At 48.2% G+C, this 17212-nt stretch overlaps 1 long non-coding RNA gene across 1 annotated transcript; it reads right to left on the bottom strand.

Moving 5' to 3' along the window:
* Positions 1 to 16144: 16144 nt before the first annotated feature.
* On the bottom strand, positions 16145 to 17006 carry LOC133218749 (uncharacterized). The gene is made up of 3 exons (XR_009727254.1): positions 16650 to 17006; positions 16360 to 16609; positions 16145 to 16191 (listed from the first exon to the last, which is right to left on the bottom strand). It is a non-coding gene; the product is annotated as an uncharacterized LOC133218749 (long non-coding RNA).
* Positions 17007 to 17212: the final 206 nt, after the last annotated feature.

Raw genomic sequence — 17212 nt, 5'->3', positions numbered from 1 at the left:
CACGGGGGGACCAGGGGCCACCAGCACCCATGGGTGGGTGCTGCACCCCTGCCTTGGCGAGAAGAAAGGCAGGAGCCTCCCATCCCAGCCCTTCCCATGGAGGCACGGAGCCCGCTGGGGGTCCATGGATGGTGCTGGTGACCCCGGTTGGCCAAGCCAAGGAGCCCGCTTCGGGGTGCACAGGGTGCTGAGGCCACCCATGAGCAGACTCGGGCACGGTGAGTCCCCGTCCTCGGCCCTTCCGCGCTTGTGCATGCTCCGGAGGTGATGTCCGGACGATGGGAATGGCACCGGGGCGATGGGAATGGTACCCAGGTGATGGGAATGGTACCCAAGTGATGGGAATGGTACCCAGGTGATGGGAATGGTACCCAGGTGATGGGAATGGTATCCAAGTGATGCGCGTGGTACCCAAGTGATGGGAATGGTACCCAGGTGATGGGAGTGGTACCCAGGTGATGGGAATGATATCCAAGTGATGGGAATGGTATCCAAGTGATGTGCATGGTACCCAAGTGATGGGAATGGTACCCAGGTGATGGGAATGGTACCCAACTGATGGGAATGGTACCCAGGTGATGGGAATGGTACCCAAGCAATGGGAATAGTATCCAAGTGATGCGCGTGGTACCCAGGTGATGGGAATGGTACCCAAGCAATGGGAATGGTATCCAAGTGATGGGAATGGCACCCAAGTGATGTGCATGGCACCCAAGCGATGGGAATGGTATCCAAGCGATGCACATGGTACCCAGGTGATGGGAATGGTACCCAAGTGATGCAAATTGGCTCCCAAGCGATGGGAATGGTACCCAAGTGATGGGAATGGTACCCAAGTGATGCAAATTGGCCCCCAAGCGGTGGGAATGGCACCCAGGTGATGGGAACGGCACTGGGGCGATGGGAACGGCACTGGGGCGATGGGAATGGCACTGGGGCGATGGGAATGGCACCCGGATGATGGGAACGGCACCCGGGCTCCGGTTAACGAACCCAAAGCAAGAAAAGTCGTCTGAGGAACGCTCTATTTGCACTTAACCTTCACACTAATGGGCCCTTCCCTCCTCTTCCTCCTCTCCTCCCTCTTCCTCCTCGCAGACACAGCCCTTCCCAGTGGAATTGGCCCCGCATCCCATCCCCATCCCATCCCCAAGTCCCCACCCCGGGGTTTTTGCTCCTCCCTGCGAGTTTCCTGCCTTGTTTTTAAGGAATTTTAAGGAATTCCCCCTTTTTTTGAGCCCGGATTCGGGATAATCCATTATTCCCGACAGGAGAATCTCGTGCAATCTCAATTTGCTTGATGGCCAATGGGAGGGGGGGGAATGGGACCCCCAAAACCAGCCCCCCCCCCCCGCCCCAAAAGCCTGGGGACCAGGCACCTTCCTTCCCCCCTTTATGGGTGGGGGGTCCCCCACCAGCAGCCCCTCAATCCAATGAGCACTTAACCCCTTGAGGGGTCTGAGCATCCCAAATCCCCCCCTGTCCCCCCTCTTTGGGCCCTTCCAGAGGGAGAATTAGTTGGAATTCCTTAGTGGCGTATATATAAAGACATAGCTATATATGGGTTCTTTTTTGGGGGGGATTTAGGGGATTTTGGGGGTTTTAGGAGGGATTAGAGGGGGGTAACCTTAACCCCCCCCTTTATCCGCTCCCCCCCAATCCCGGGATGCTCCAAACCTCCCTTTATGGCCCCGCTTCCATGGGAGCACTTTGGAAATGGGTGGGGTTTTCCTTGGCTAAAAGTGACTTTTTGGGGTTATTTTGGGGTATTTTGGGTTATTTTGGGGTTATTGGGGGGGGGTTGATGGTTTTCTTCCTTCCCCCCCTCTTCCCATCCCCATCCCTCGCTCAAGTGCCATTACCTGTTCCCCAGAGGTACGAGGTGACCTGGGCATGGGGGGGGGGGGTTTGGTGGTGGGTTTTGGGGGGGGGGGGTGATTTTAATGCTGAAATGCAAGAATTAAAGCAAAAAAAAAACCCGAAAAAAAGGCAAAAACGGTCAAAAAAAAGCGACAAAAAACCCAAGTGCAATATTTTAACGTGGAGTTTTTTGGGGGGGGGGTGGATAAAAGGGGGGTGATGGAGAAGAGCCCCCCCCTTCATGGTGCTATAAGTGAAACCCAGCCCTAAGCATGGGGGACCCCCCCCCTTGGACCCCTTTGTGTTTCAATGGGTCCTGGGGTGTCCCCCCCCCCAAACCCCCCCCATTGGGGTGCATTGGGGGAGGGGGGGCTTTGGCCTGCACAGATTTATTCCTTATTATTATTATTATTGTTATTAATTAATTCTCAGCTTGTGCCCCTCCCCCCCCCAACCCCTCCCCCTTTAAGGGATGTTGTAGGGTGCCCCCCCCCCCCCGCTTTCGTTGCCCGTTCCTTTCCCTAGGGCTAGAGCCGCTTGTGAAAACGCTTCTCTTGGGATTGGGGGTTTGGGATATGGAGGGGTTTTGGGATATTGAGGGGTTCTGGGGATATTGTTTTTTTGGGATATGAAGGGTTTTGGGATATGGAGGTTTTTTGGGATATTGGGGGCTTTTTGGGATATTGTATTTTTTGGGATATGGAGGTTTTTTTGGGATATTGTGTTTTTTGGGACATTGTGGTTTTTTGGATATTGAGGTTTTTTGGACATTGAGTTTTTTTTGGGATATTGTGTTTTGGGGATACGGAGGTTTTTTTGGGATATTGAGTTTTTGGGATATGGAGGTTTTTGGGATGTTGAGGTTTTTTGGAATATTGAGTATTTTGGGACATTGAGGGTTTTTTTGGATATTGTTTTTGGGGATATGGAGGTTTTTTTGGGATATTGTTTTTTTTGGGATATTGGGTTTTTTGGGATACTGAGGGTTGTGCGATAGGTTTTTTGGGATATTGAGTTTTTTTTGGGATATTTTGTTTTTTGGGACATTGAGGGTTTTTTTGGATATTGTGTTTTTTGGGATACGGAGGTTTTTTTGAGATATTGAGATTTTTGGGATATTGAGGGTTTTTTGGGATATTGTTTTTTTGGGATATTGAGGTTTTGGGATATGGAGTTTTTTTTGGGGATATGGAGGTTTTTTGGGATATTGTCTTTTTTGGGATATTGAGGTTTTGGGGACATTGAGTTTTTTTGGGATATTGTGTTTTGGGGGATACGGAGGTTTTTTTGTGATATTGAGCTTTCTGGGATATGGAGGCTTTTTGGGATATTGAGTGTTTTTTGGGATCTGGAGTTTTTTGGGGGGATATTGAGGTTTTTGTGACTGAGTTTTTTGGGATATTGTGTTTTTTTGGAATTTGAGGGTTTTGGGACTGAATTTTTTGGGATATTGTGGTTTTGGGGGATATTGAGGTTTTTTGGATATTGAGTATTTTTGGGATATTGAATTTTTGGGGATATTGAGGTTTTTTGGGATTTTGATTTTTTTGGGGGTATTGGGTTTTTTGGGGCTGAATTTTTGGGGATATTGTGGGTTTTGGGATATGGAGGGATTTTTGGGATATTGTGGTTTTGGGGATATTGAGGGTTTTTGGGATTTTGAGGGTTTTTTTGTGGTATTCGGTTTTTGGCGATATGGAGGTTTTCTTGGGATATTGAGTTTTTTTCGGATATTGAGTATTTTTGGGATATTGAGTGTTTTGGGACTGAATTTTTGGGGATATCATGGTTTTGGGTATATTGAGGTTTTGGGGGTTGAATTTTTTGGGATATTGAGGTTTTTTGGGATTTTGAGGTTTTTTTGTGGTATTGGGGTTTTTGAGATTGAATTTTTTGGGATATTCTGTTTTGGGGGGTATTGAGGATTTTGGGATATTGAGTCTTCTGGGTCTGAATTTTTTGGGATATTGACTTTTTTGCAATTTTGAATTTTTTGGGATATTGAGGTTTTTGGAACATTGAGGGTTTTTTTTGATACTGAGTGTTTTGGGATTGAGGTTTTGGGATTTTGCTTTTTTTTTCGGATATTGAGGTTTTTTTGGGATTGAATTTTTTGGGATATTGTGGGTTTTGGGATATTGAGTATTTTTTTGGATATTGAGTATTTTTGGGATATTGAATTTTTTGGGATACAGAGGTTTTGGCGATATTGAGGTTTTGGGGGATTTTGAGTTTTTTTGGGTTATTGGGTTTTTTGGGATTGAATTTTTTGGGATTTGTGTTTTTTGGAATATTGAGGTTTTTGGGATATTGAGATTTTTGGGACTGAATTTTTTGGACTATTGAGTTTTTTGGGATATTGACTTTTTTGCGATTTTGAGGTTTTTTTGGATGTTGGGGTTTTGGGATTGAAGTTTTTGGGATATTTTTTGGGGTTATTGAGGGGGTTTGGGATTAATTTTTTGGGATTTGTGTTTTTTGGAGTATTGAGGTTTTTGGGATATTGAGATTTTTGGGATTGGTTTTTTTAGAATATTGAGTTTTTTGGGATATTGACTTTTTTGCGATTTTGAGGTTTTTTGGGATATTGAGGTTTTTGGGATATTGAGTGTTTTGGGATTGAAGTTTTTGGGATATTGACTTTTTTGAGATATTAATTTTTTGGGGTTATTGAGGGGTTTGGGGATTGAGTTTTTTGGGATTGGATTTTTTGGGATTTCCATTGGGATAAAGGGAAGGGGGGGAGATAACGATGGGGGGGAGTCCCCTTTATCCCATTCCTCCTCTTCGCACCCCCCCATTCCGCTCCCGCTGTCGCTGCCGACCCGTTCGGAACCAGGACCCCGGAGCCGGGAACCGAGGGGGGAAAAACAGGGGCAAAAAAGGCGAAAATCACTTAAAAACCCCGCAAAACCCCGCATCGAGGCTGGCGGACACGGATGTACAGTGTGTAAAAACAGAGAAAACCCCAAAAAACCCCAAATCCCCCCAAATTCAAAGGAAAATCCCCCCCCCCCCCGGGCCATGGCTGTTGTTGGTCTCGTCCCGTCCCTCGTAGCGTGACCCCGTGTGTTGGACATGAATGAACCGTGCAAACAAAGGGGGGGGGGCACCCCCATCCCCCTCCCCCACCCATCCCCCCTCCCCCCCGGCTCGGCTATGGGATAATGGGGGGGGGAGAGGGGGGTGTAAAGAAGGGGGGGAAGGGAATGGTGCTGGAAAAGGGGGGGGGTGGGGAGGATGCATAAAGGGGGGCCCCCCCCTCCCCCCCCCCCGTGATGCACTGGTGGCGGCGGCCACCTCCCGAATCTGTGCCTTTCACTCACGCGAAGCCCCTCCCCCCACCCCCACCCCACCCCCACCCCAAAATTGAAAGGTGGGGGAGGGGGTCCCATAGTGGAATAATGATGGATGAAGGGTGGGGGAGGGGGGAAATGGGATGGAGAAGGGGGGGGAAATGGGGGGGGATGGGGGGGGATGCGCTGAGCACGGAAAAAGGGGGGTGGGGATGGTGGGGGAGGGGCGGGGTGGGGGAGGGGAGGGGGGAGTATTATAAACTGTACCTGTATTTGCACTGTTTTTATTGCATTGGCATATCTACAATATAGAGCTCCAACAGCGCTGCGGCTCTGCCTGTGGGGGTCCGGTGGGGGGGAGCCTATGGGGGGATCCTATGGGGGTCATCCGATGGGGGGCATCCGATGGGAGGCATCTGATGGGGGGGATCCGATGGGGGGGATCTGATGGGGGGCATCCGATGGGGGGGTATCCGGTGGGGGGCAACCTATGGGAGGGATCTGATGGGGGGGATCCTATGCGGGGCATCCGATGGGGGGCATCAGATGGGGGGGATCCTATGGGGGGGTCCTATGGGGGGGATCCTATGGGGGGCATCTGATGTGGGGATCCGATGGGGGGCATCCGATGGGGGGGATCCTATGGGGGGGTCCTATGGGGGGGATCCTATGGGGATGGGGATGGGGATGGGGGTGAAAGGGGGGGAAGGGTAAGGGGGTTGGGGTGAATTGAGGGGTACGGGGGATGGTTGGAGCGAATTGGAATGGGTTCGACCCAAATTTGGGGTTTTTTTGGGCAAAGAGGAAGGGTTTCAGCCCAAATTTGGGGGATATAGGTGAAATTTGAGGGGTTTCAGCCCAAATTTGGGGGATATAGGTGAAATTTGAGGGGTTTCAGCCCAAATTTGGACTTTTAGTCCAAATCTGAAAGATTTTCACCCAAATTTGGGGATTTTATTTGAAATTGAAAGCGTTTCAGCCCAAAATTATGGGAAATTTCAGCCCAAATTTGAGGGGTTTTGGCCAAATTTGGAGGATTTCAGCCCAAATTGGGGGGGGAGGGGGGTTAGGCCAAAGTTGAGGGATTTCGGCCAAAGTTTGGGGGATTTTGTTAGCGTAGGAACTGCCCCGTAAGCACCGCAATGGTTCTATGGGGGCTTTACTGCAGCGCTGGGGAGCCAGGGGCATGCACCCAAATCTGGCTTGGCTCTCGTCCCATTGCGCTCGCAATGCACACATTGGATATCGATCGCATCAGTCACTGGTGCAGGGTTCCCACGTCAGGCTGGTGGGGCATCAGCCTCTGCTGCGCTGGCGCAGCCCCCTCTGGTGCGGTCCTGATGAAGGAAGGAGTCTTCCTCGGCTTGTTCTTCTCACCTCTGGACATATCCCAGCCATTATCCCAGTATCCCAGTATGTTAGAGACTGGGAGGGACCCCATAAGCTCATCCAGTCCAATCCCCCTGCAGAGCAGGAACACCCGGATAAGGTTACACAAGGATGCATCCAGGTGGGTTTTGATGCCTCCAGAGAAGGAGACTCCACAGCCTCCCTGGGCAGCCTGGTCCAGTGTTCTGGCACCTCACTGAGAAGGAGTTGAAGTGGAACCTCTTGTGTTCCAGTTTGTACCCATTGCCCCTTGTCCTATCATTGTTTGCCACTGAGAAGAGCCTGGCTCCAGCCTCGGGACACTCCCCCTTTATATATTCATATACACTAATAAGGTCACCCCTCAGTCTCCTCTCTCCAAACTATAGAGACCCAGCTCCCTCAGTCTGGCCTCATAAGGGAGATGCTCCACTCCCTTCATCATCCCAGTTGCCCTGCGCTGGACTCTCTCCAGCAGGTCCCTGTCCTTGAACTGAGGGCCCAGAACTGGACCCAATATTCCAGATGGGGTCTCACCAGGGCAGAGTAGAGGGGAAAGGGGACCTCTCTGGACCTACTAACCACCCCCCTTCTAATACACCCCAGGATGCCATTGGCCTTCTTGGCCACAGGGCACAGTGTCGGCTCATGGTCACCCTGTCGCCCATAGGACCCCCAGGTCCCTCTCCCCTTATGTGGACGCCAGCATTGTTCTATTGCCCCTTGGCCACCCCTGGTGATTCCTAGGTTCTGCTTGGGTAGAATTTCCCAATCTATCTCTCTAAATCCACCCCTACACCCTTCACCATTTATGGTCCCATGAGCTCCTGCTACCAAGGTACCATTGTACCACTGGTTCCAGGCTGAGCACGGTACTGGACAGACAGAACTGCAAACTATAGCTCTTTCTACTCTACAAAATCCCACTATTGATTTACAAACCTCTCAAACATAACCGTTCCGACCAGTTTATATGATTGAAACTTCACTCTTTTCTAACAGTTCCCCCCTTTGAAAATACTTCACTCAATTTAAGTTAAGTATTTTCATTCCCTTAGGTACCTGTTTCCTGATAAATAGGAGGAGGTGTGGGAGATTTTGGATGTTCTTTAGTTACTGCCCCTATAATTCGATGGGTCCATGCATTGCTCCGGGCTATTTCCTTTCGAATACAAAAAAAACATCAGATATAACATTAAAAACACGATCATCATTACGACTACAGCTTGCAAGAGGGAACGGATCCATCCAGGAAGGTGAAGGCCCAAACTATCAAAGAGTGCCCCAATCCAATTTTGTTCAATGTATTTCCTTTCTCTTTCCGCTTCTTGTTCCACTTTGGTCAGCTGGGAAATATCATATTCTATGTTTGCAGTTACATTGGGAATGTGAACACAACAATGATCTACCTTTCAAATACCCACAAACACCATGTTCCTTGAGTACCAACAGGTCTAATGCCATTCTGTTCTGCAGAGTTGTTGCTTGTAATTGCAGATTTAAATCTCTGAATCCTTTCTTCGTCACCCTGGCTAATGTCTTTGTTTGGCCAATCAGCCTGTCGATCATTTCTCTGTTTCGATATGCTGCTACTTGTGCAAATAAAGATTCAAAAACCCACCCTATTTTAACCCCTGTGGAGGGCTCCTGCCATTTGTCATCAGCATCATCTCCATTTCTTTTTGTTCGAATTTGCAGGGTTTCTAACTTGTTTTTGACTGGTGACTTTTTCCAAACTGGACAAAGAGTTGGTAATCCCAGGGTGATTTTTAACCGGGCCCCCTATGGGTAGGTGAGCGGTCCAGGTTCCATCACTTGCTGCCCAAACAAAATGTCCTATACTACGCACCGTAGAATATTTACAATCCTCATTGCTAATAGGGACCTGTATTCCTTTTTCTCCAATTTTTAGTCCCCGGCATGCACATCCTGCCATTAAAGCAATTTTAATTGGAGGTATTGTGATTTCCTCAGGGTCCGTGTCACAATCTAAAACTTTGGTACAATTCCATCAAGGAACGTCTTTAACAACATTCTGACTAACTCTATTTATAGACAGCAAATCATCAGTGTCTATATTCTCTGCTACGATTTGCTTTCCTGTCCATTTAAGGCACCAAGATGTATTCCCGATATATTGAAATTTCTGCAAAATGCTCATTGACCACATTGTGTCCCAGTTCTGTTTTAAACCATTTTATTTTTCTTTCTTTGCAAAGTCTGCATTGAGTTTGGTTGTGTGCACAATTGCCAATTATTGTTCCTTTACATTCATACATGGTGTGATAGACTAGTGTTTGAGAGGTTACTGTTGTGGTAATGCATTCATTACAGTCGTCGCTTTTATCAGCCGCGACATTTGCCTATATGGGCCCAAACAGAACCATCGCCAAAAGAGGTCCGGTCAGGATCATAGTGCTCAGCGGTCACAGCCCCAGGGGTTGCTGCCCTTGACAGACCTTTCCAGCTGCAGCACTGATTCCCTCTGGTCTTGCCCTCTCTGGAAGGTCAGAGGTATATTTCTCGTCAGCTATTATGACAATAATATTTCATCCACAACAACTGTTCCAACGGGGTTATAGTTTCACTCCGAATGCAAAAGAACTGTAATTGATTTCTCATTTATTACCCTCAGATCCTGTACTAATCTATATTCACCATTTTCAAAAATAATCACTGCATCCAATTTGGCCAGTAAGTCCCGTCCTAAAAGGGGAATGGGGCATTCAGGTACATATAGAAATTTGTGTGTTAATTCCTTTTCCCTAAATCACAGATCTAGGGGCTGCAAGAATGGCCGTATTTCCTCCTTCCCTGTGGCTCCCACAATTGTTGTAGTTCTTTCCCCTAACCTTGCATGTAAATCATTTAAAACTGAATAGGTAGCAACTGTGTCTATTAAAAGTTTCACTTCTTTCTCTCCCAGTTGGATTTTCACGAGGGGCTCTTCACTTCTCGCCCTGTCTAGTCAGCTTTGGTTATCAAACTCTCCTAGCACTATCACCTTAGCTGCATCAGATCCCATAAAAGAATTCCCTGGAGACATAAATTGTCCTCCCCTAAATGGACATCCATTTTTCCAGTGTCCCTCCTGTTTGCAGTATGCACACTGATTATATCCTATTTTTTCTATATTCATTTCTACACTCGGATTATAGAATCCTCGTCCTCGTCCCCACATATTTCCTCTCCCCCTTCCCCTTGGATTAGAAAAACTTTGTTCTCTCCCCTGGATTGCTGCCAACAAGTTCTGCTGCTGATTGTTTTCAGGTAAATAAATCTCCAGGTGAGAAGGGTACTTTAATGCACACCGGTCCTTCTGTTCCAACTCCCTGTCTTAAAGGCGCAAGCACTCCTCTGGACGTCTGAGTCTGCTCTTTTCTTTTTTATTTCCCCTCTGGCGAGTTCTATGCGAGGCTGGGGTAATGGGGAGGCTTGCTTTCTGATTACTTTTACACTCGCAACTACCCAGACTCTCGAGATCACTATCACTCATCTTCTCCCCCCCCTTTCTTCATTTAATGCTGGCGGGGCTGACGGAGCGACTGCCAAATCCAAACTTTCAATATCCCTCCGGTGTTGTAAGCTATTGTCTAAAGCAAGGCACTTCATACATTTTCTCAGTAACACATTCCTTACACTGTTCATTAACATTTACCTTTGCACCCATTATTTCACAAGATTTTTGCCACTCACCATTATTTCTTAAAGAAAAGAATTATATATAACACCTTGTCCCGTTTTCTTTCCTGTTATAACATCAACTGCAGTATAGTATTATACTGTTAAGTTCCATTTTTCAGGCCATTTCTCCTGATCCCCCAGTTCATACTGTGTCCACCATACATTACAATAATTAATTAATTTGCTTTTCAGCATACTCTGCCCAAATCCACCCTCCTTCCAATGGCTTAAAATACAGCCTAATGGAGAGGACTTGGGAACTGACAGCATTTTTTTTTTTCTCTTTTTCTCTTTTTCTTTTTTTCTTTTTCTTTTTTTTTTCCTTTTTCCTTTTGTTTTCCTTTTTTCCTCTTTTTCTCTTTTTTCTTTCTTTTTTTCCTTATTTTTCCTTTTTTTTCCTTTTTCTCTTTTTCTTTGTTTTCCTTTTTTTCTCTTTTTTCTCTACTACACACACACCACACACTCACCACTAAGTTACAACATTTAGACAGACAGATGCTGATCCTGCAGCACAAATACCAATACCAATACCAATACCAATACCAATACCAATACCAATACCAACACCAATACCAATACCAACACCAACACCAATACCAATACCAACACCAACACCAACACCAACACCAATACCAATACCAATACCAATACCAATACCAATACCAATACCAATACCAATACCACTTCTGCCGAACCTGCAGAGCTTTCGCTACCGTCTAACGGATGGCGCCTAGGCTTTTACCCCGGGAGCTCCCTAGCCCCAACCAAGCGCAGCTTTCGCCACGTCTAACAGGCAGGCTTTACCAAATCAGACTTCGCGAGGCCAGATGCAGCTTTCACCGCATCTCTCGGGTAGACTTTTTGAAGCCAAAGTTTCACCAAAACAAGCAGGCTTCGCCTACAGCCAAGCTTTATTAGAAGTCTGTACCCTTACACTTTACCAAAATTCGGTACCATAATTACCAGACCATACAAAAATGCGGTACCGTAATTACCAAACCATACAGAAATTCGGTACCGTAATTACCAAACCATACAGAAATGCGGTACCGTAATTACCAGACCATACAAAAATGCGGTACCGTAATTACCAAACCATACAGAAATTCGGTACCGTAATTACCAGACCATACAGAAATTCGGTACCATAATTACCAAACCATACAGAAATTCGGTACCGTAATTACCAAACCATACAGAAATTCGGTACCATAATTACCAAACCATACAGAAATTCGGTACCGTAATTACCAGACCATACAGAAATTCGGTACCGTAATTACCAAACCATACAGAAATCCGGTACCGTAATTACCAAACCATACAGAAATTCGGTACCGTAATTACCAAACCATACAGAAATTCGGTACCATAATTACCAAACCATACAGAAATTCGGTACCATAATTACCAAACCATACAGAAATTCGGTACCGTAATTACCAAACCATACAGAAATTCGGTACCATAATTACCAAACCATACAGAAATTCGGTACCATAATTACCAAACCATACAGAAATTCGGTACCGTAATTACCAAACCATACAGAAATTCGGTACCGTAATTACCAAACCATACAGAAATTCGGTACCATAATTACCAAACCATACAGAAATTCGGTACGTAATTACCAAACCATACAGAAATTCGGTACCATAATTACCAAACCATACAGAAATTCGGTACCGTAATTACCAAACCATACAGAAATTCGGTACCATAATTACCAAACCATACAGAAATTCGGTACCATAATTACCAAACCATACAGAAATTCGGTACCGTAATTACCAAACCATACAGAAATGCGGTACCATAATTACCAAACCATACAGAAATCCGGTACCGTAATTACCAAACCATACAGAAATCCGGTACCGTAATTACCAAACCATACAGAAATCCGGTACCGTAATTACCAAACCATACAGAAATTCGGTACCGTAATTACCAGACCATACAGAAATTCGGTACCATAATTACCAAACCATACAGAAATTCGGTACCGTAATTACCAAACCATACAGAAATCCGGTACCGTAATTACCAAACCATACAGAAATTCGGTACCGTAATTACCAGACCATACAGAAATCCGGTACCGTAATTACCAAACCATACAGAAATTCGGTACCATAATTACCAAACCATACAGAAATTCGGTACCGTAATTCCCAAACCATACAGAAATCCGGTACCGTAATTACCAAACCATACAGAAATTCGGTACCGTAATTACCAGACCATACAGAAATCCGGTACCGTAATTACCAAACCATACAGAAATTCGGTACCGTAATACCAAACCATACAGAAATCCGGTACGTAATTACCAAACCATACAGAAATCCGGTACCGTAATTACCAAACCATACAGAAATCCGGTACCGTAATTACCAAACCATACAGAAATCCGGTACCGTAATTACCAAACCATACAGAAATCCGGTACCGTAATTACCAAACCATACAGAAATCCGGTACCGTAATTACCAAACCATACAGAAATCCGGTACCGTAATTACCAAACCATACAGAAATCCGGTACCGTAATTACCAAACCATACTTTACAAAATCGGCACTGTGACCGAGTCAGAAATAAAAGAAAAAGCACCTTTCCTTACCGTACCAGAGGTCTGTCGTGAGCAGCGGAGGTCGGTCGCGGTCGATGGCTCCCCGAGAATCTCTGGGTGCCGGCTGGAGCAGGATCGAGACGTGATCCGCCTCGGCAATGCCCGCGAGGTCCCATCTGGGTCGCCAAAATGTTAGTGTAGGAACTGCCCCATAAGCACCGCAATGGTTCCATGGGTGCTTTACTGCAGCACTGGGGAACCAGGGCCACGCACCCAAATCTGGCTTTGCTCTCGTCCCATCGCACTCGCAATGCACACATTGGATATCGATCGCATCAGTCACTGGTGCAGGGTTCCCACGTCAGGCTGGTGGAGCATCAGCCTCTGCTGCGCTGGCACAGCCCCCTCTGGTGCGGTCCTGATGAAGGAAGGAGTCTTCCTCGGCTTGTTCTTCTCACCTTTCTGTCCTCTGGACATATCCCAGTATCCCAGTATCCCAGTATGTTAGAGACTGGAGGGACCCCATAAGCTCATCCAGTCCAATCCCCCTGCGGAGCAGGAACACCCAGATAAGGTTACACAAGGATGCATCCAGGTGGGTTTTGATGCCTCCAGAGAAGGAGACTCCACAGCCTCCCTGGGCAGCCTGGGCCAGTGTTCTGGCACCTCACTGAGAAGGAGTTTAAGTGGAACCTCTTGTGTTCCAGTTTGTACCCATTGCCCCTTGTCCTATCATTGTTTGCCACTGAGAAGAGCCTGGCTCCAGCCTCGGGACACTCCCCCTTTATATATTTATATACACTAATAAGGTCACCCCTCAGTCTCCTCTCTCCAAACTATAGAGACCCAGCTCCCTCAGTCTCTCCTCATAAGGGAGATGCTCCACTCCCTTCATCATCTCAGTTGCCCTGCGCTGGACTCTCTCCAGCAGGTCCCTGTCCTTCTGGAACTGAGGGGCCCAGAACTGGACCCAATATTCCAGATGGGGTCTCACCAGGGCAGAGTAGAGGGGAAAGGGGACCTCTCTGGACCTACTGACCACCCCCCTTCTAATGCACCCCAGGATGCCATTGGCCTTCTTGGCCACAAGGGCACAGTGTGGGCTCATGGTCACCCTGTCGCCCATAGGACCCCCAGGTCCCTCTCCCCTTATGTGGACGCCAGCATTGTTCTATTGCCCCTTGGCCACCCCTGGTGATTCCTAGGTTCTGCTTGGGTAGAATTTCCCAATCTATCTCTCTAAATCCACCCCTACACCCTTCACCATTTATGGTCCCATGAGCTCCTGCTACCAAGGCTACCATTGTACCACTGGTTCCAGGCTGAGCACGGTACTGGACAGACAGAACTGCAAAACTATGGCTCTTTCTACTCTACAAAATCCCACTATTGATTTATAACCCTCTCAAACATAACCGTTCCGACCAGTTTATAGGATTGAAACTTCACTCTTTTCCAACAATTTCAGCCCAAATTTCACGGATTTTAGTCAAAATTTGAAGGATTTCAGCCCAAATTTCACGGATTTTAGTCAAAATTTGAAGGATTTCAGCCCAAATTTGGGGCAGTTGAGGCCGCATTTGAAGGTTTTCACCCCAATTTGGGGGGTTTTGGCCCAAATTCAAAGGTTTTAAGCCCTCATTTACAGTTTCAGCCCAAATCCTCAGGATTTAAGCCCAAAGTTGAAGGATTTCTGGCCAATTTGAGGGATTTTCACCCAAATTTCAAGGGTTTCAGTCCAAATTTCCAGCTTTTGACCCATTTTGGGGCGATTTCAGCTCAGATTTAAAGCATTTCCGGCCAATTTGGGGGATTTGAGCCCCAATTCACAGGTTTTCAGCCCAAACTTAACGATTCCAGCCCCATTTTTAGGATTTCAGCCCCAATTTGTGGGATTTCAGACCAAAATCGTGGAATTTCCCCCTCAAGTCCCAGCTTTCAGCCCAATTTTGCCAGGATTTGCAGGATTTGGGGCCATTTCCCCCAATTCTGGTGCGTTTATTGCCTATTTCTGGAATTCAGGCCATATTAGCGGGGCTTTGCACCCGATTATGCAGGATTCCGGCCCCGGTTTATGGGATTTGCACCCAAGTAAGAGGATTTTCAGCATTCCAGACCCAATTTGCGGGATTTTGGGCCAAATCTGTGTTTTTTTCCCTTAAATTTAGTGTATTTTATGCCAAAATTGTGGGATTTTAACCGAAATTTGCAGGATTTTGGTTCCAATGTGCAGGGAAATGGCACAAAAGCGGCTTTAGGAGGGGCAGGGTTTGGGGGGACCCCCCCCATTACCCAAATCTCCCCCACAAGTGCCCTTTTGGGGACCAGCATCACCCCAACTGGAGCCTGGGATGTGATTTGGGGGGGGGGGGGAAGTGGGGTGCAGTGATTTAAGGCGGTTGGCAGTGGGGTGCAGTGATTTAAGGGGGTTGGCAGTGGGGTGCAGTGATTTAAGGGGGTTGGCAGTGGGGTGCAGTGATTTAAGGGGGTTGGAAGTGGGGGGCAGTGATTTAAGGGGGGTTGGCAGTGGGGTGCAGTGATTTAAGGGGGGTTGGCAGTGGGGTGCAGTGATTTAAGGGGGTTGGCAGTGGGGTGCAGTGATTTAAGGGGGTTGGCAGTGGGGTGCAGTGATTTAAGGGGGGTTGGCAGTGGGGTGCAGTGATTTAAGGGGGGTTGGCAGTGGAGTGCAGTGATTTAAGGGGGGTTGGCAGTGGGGTGCAGTGATTTAAGGGGGTTGGCAGTGGGGTGCAGTGATTTAAGGGGGGTTGGAAGTGGGGTGCAGTGATTTAAGGGGGTTGGCAGTGGGGTGCAGTGATTTAAGGGGGTTGGCAGTGGGGTGCAGTGATTTAAGGGGGATTTGCAGTGGGGTGCAGTGATTTAAGGGGGGTTGGCAGTGGGGTGCAGTGATTTAAGGGGGGTTGGAAGTGGTGCCCCCCCCCCCGATCCTGGGGTGGGAATGGGAGGAACCAGTGACAAAAAAGTGCTACAAAAGAGGTTTTATTTGCCAAAAATCACTTAAAAAAGAGAGAACAATCCCGAGTATAAAGAGAAGAGGGAGGGGAAGGCACTGGTGCCCCATTGATGGGATAGGAGCAGTGGGGTAGGGATGGATGCAGGAGACATTGGGGACAGTGGGATGGACACAGGGATATGGATGGGATGGAGCTGGGGTGTCCAGGGACATAGGGACAAATAGGACATTGGGTACCTGGGGCTGGAAGGATGGGCATGGAGATCTGGAGGATGGATGTGGGGAGGTATAGGGTGGATGTGGGGTACCCAGGGACGGCAGGATGGATGCAGGGACAGACAGGACTCATACGGGGAGTGGGAACAGGGGGATGGATGTGGGTACCCGGGGATGTGGGGACCTACAGGATGGACATTGGGTACTGAGGGATGGATGCTGAGTACCCAGGGATGGACGCTGGGTACCCAGGGATGGACGCTGGGTACCCAGGGATGGATGTTGGTTGCCCAGAGATGGACATTGGTACCCAGGGATAGACACTGGGTACAAAGGGATGGATGTTGAGTACCAAGGGATGGATGTAGGCTACCGAGGGATGGATACTGGGTACCCAGGGATGGACATTGGGTACCTAGGGACGGATGTTGGGTACCCAGGGATGGATGCTGAGTACCCAGGGATGGATGCTGGGTACCCAGGGATGGACGTTGAGTACCCAGGGATGGATGCTGAGTACCCAGGAATGGATGCTGGGTACCCAGGGATGGATGTTGGGTACCCAGGGATGGATGTTGGGTACCCATGGATGGACACTGGTACCCAGGGATGGACGTTGGGTACCCAGGGATGGACACTGGTACCCAGGGTTGGATGCTGGGTACCCAGGGATGGACACTGGTACCCAGGGATGGATGCTGGGTACCCAGGGATGGATGCTGGGTACCCAGGGATGGACGTTGGGTACCCAGGGATGGACACTGGTACCCAGGGATGGATGCTGGGTACCCAGGGATGGCCATGGAGAGCCCACGGGGCACCCTGTGCAGGACCTCCCCATGGGCTTGGGGCCCCCTAAATGCGGATGCTCCCATCCAGGACCCCCTCCCATTGCGCAGGGCCCAGGGGCACGTAGGCCTTGGAGCTCTGGTCCAGCAGGAACAGGGGGTCAGGGATGGAGGAGGGGTTGAAGCCCTCCTGCGCCAACCGCACCTTCTGCTGCTTGAAGGTGTCCGTCATCTCCAGGCGCTCCTGGGGGCAATGGGGCAGGATGGGACCCATCTGTGGATCCTCCATCCCCATCCCCTTCCCCATCCCATCCCATCCCCATCCCCATCCCATTCCCGTTCCCATCCTATCCCCATCCCATCCCTTCCCATCCCATCCCATCCCCATCCCCATCCCATCCCCATCCCCATCCCATCCCCATCCCCATCCCATCCCCATCCCATCCCCATCC

This window comes from Neopsephotus bourkii, unplaced genomic scaffold (assembly GCF_033783945.1).
Source record: "Neopsephotus bourkii isolate Nb327-2 ecotype Australia unplaced genomic scaffold, CSIRO-AGI_Nbou_v1 NB_119, whole genome shotgun sequence".
Lineage (NCBI taxonomy): Eukaryota > Metazoa > Chordata > Aves > Psittaciformes > Psittacidae > Neopsephotus > Neopsephotus bourkii.
The sequence above is the reverse complement of the archived record's forward strand: the minus strand, read 5'-3'. Positions and strand labels throughout refer to the sequence as shown.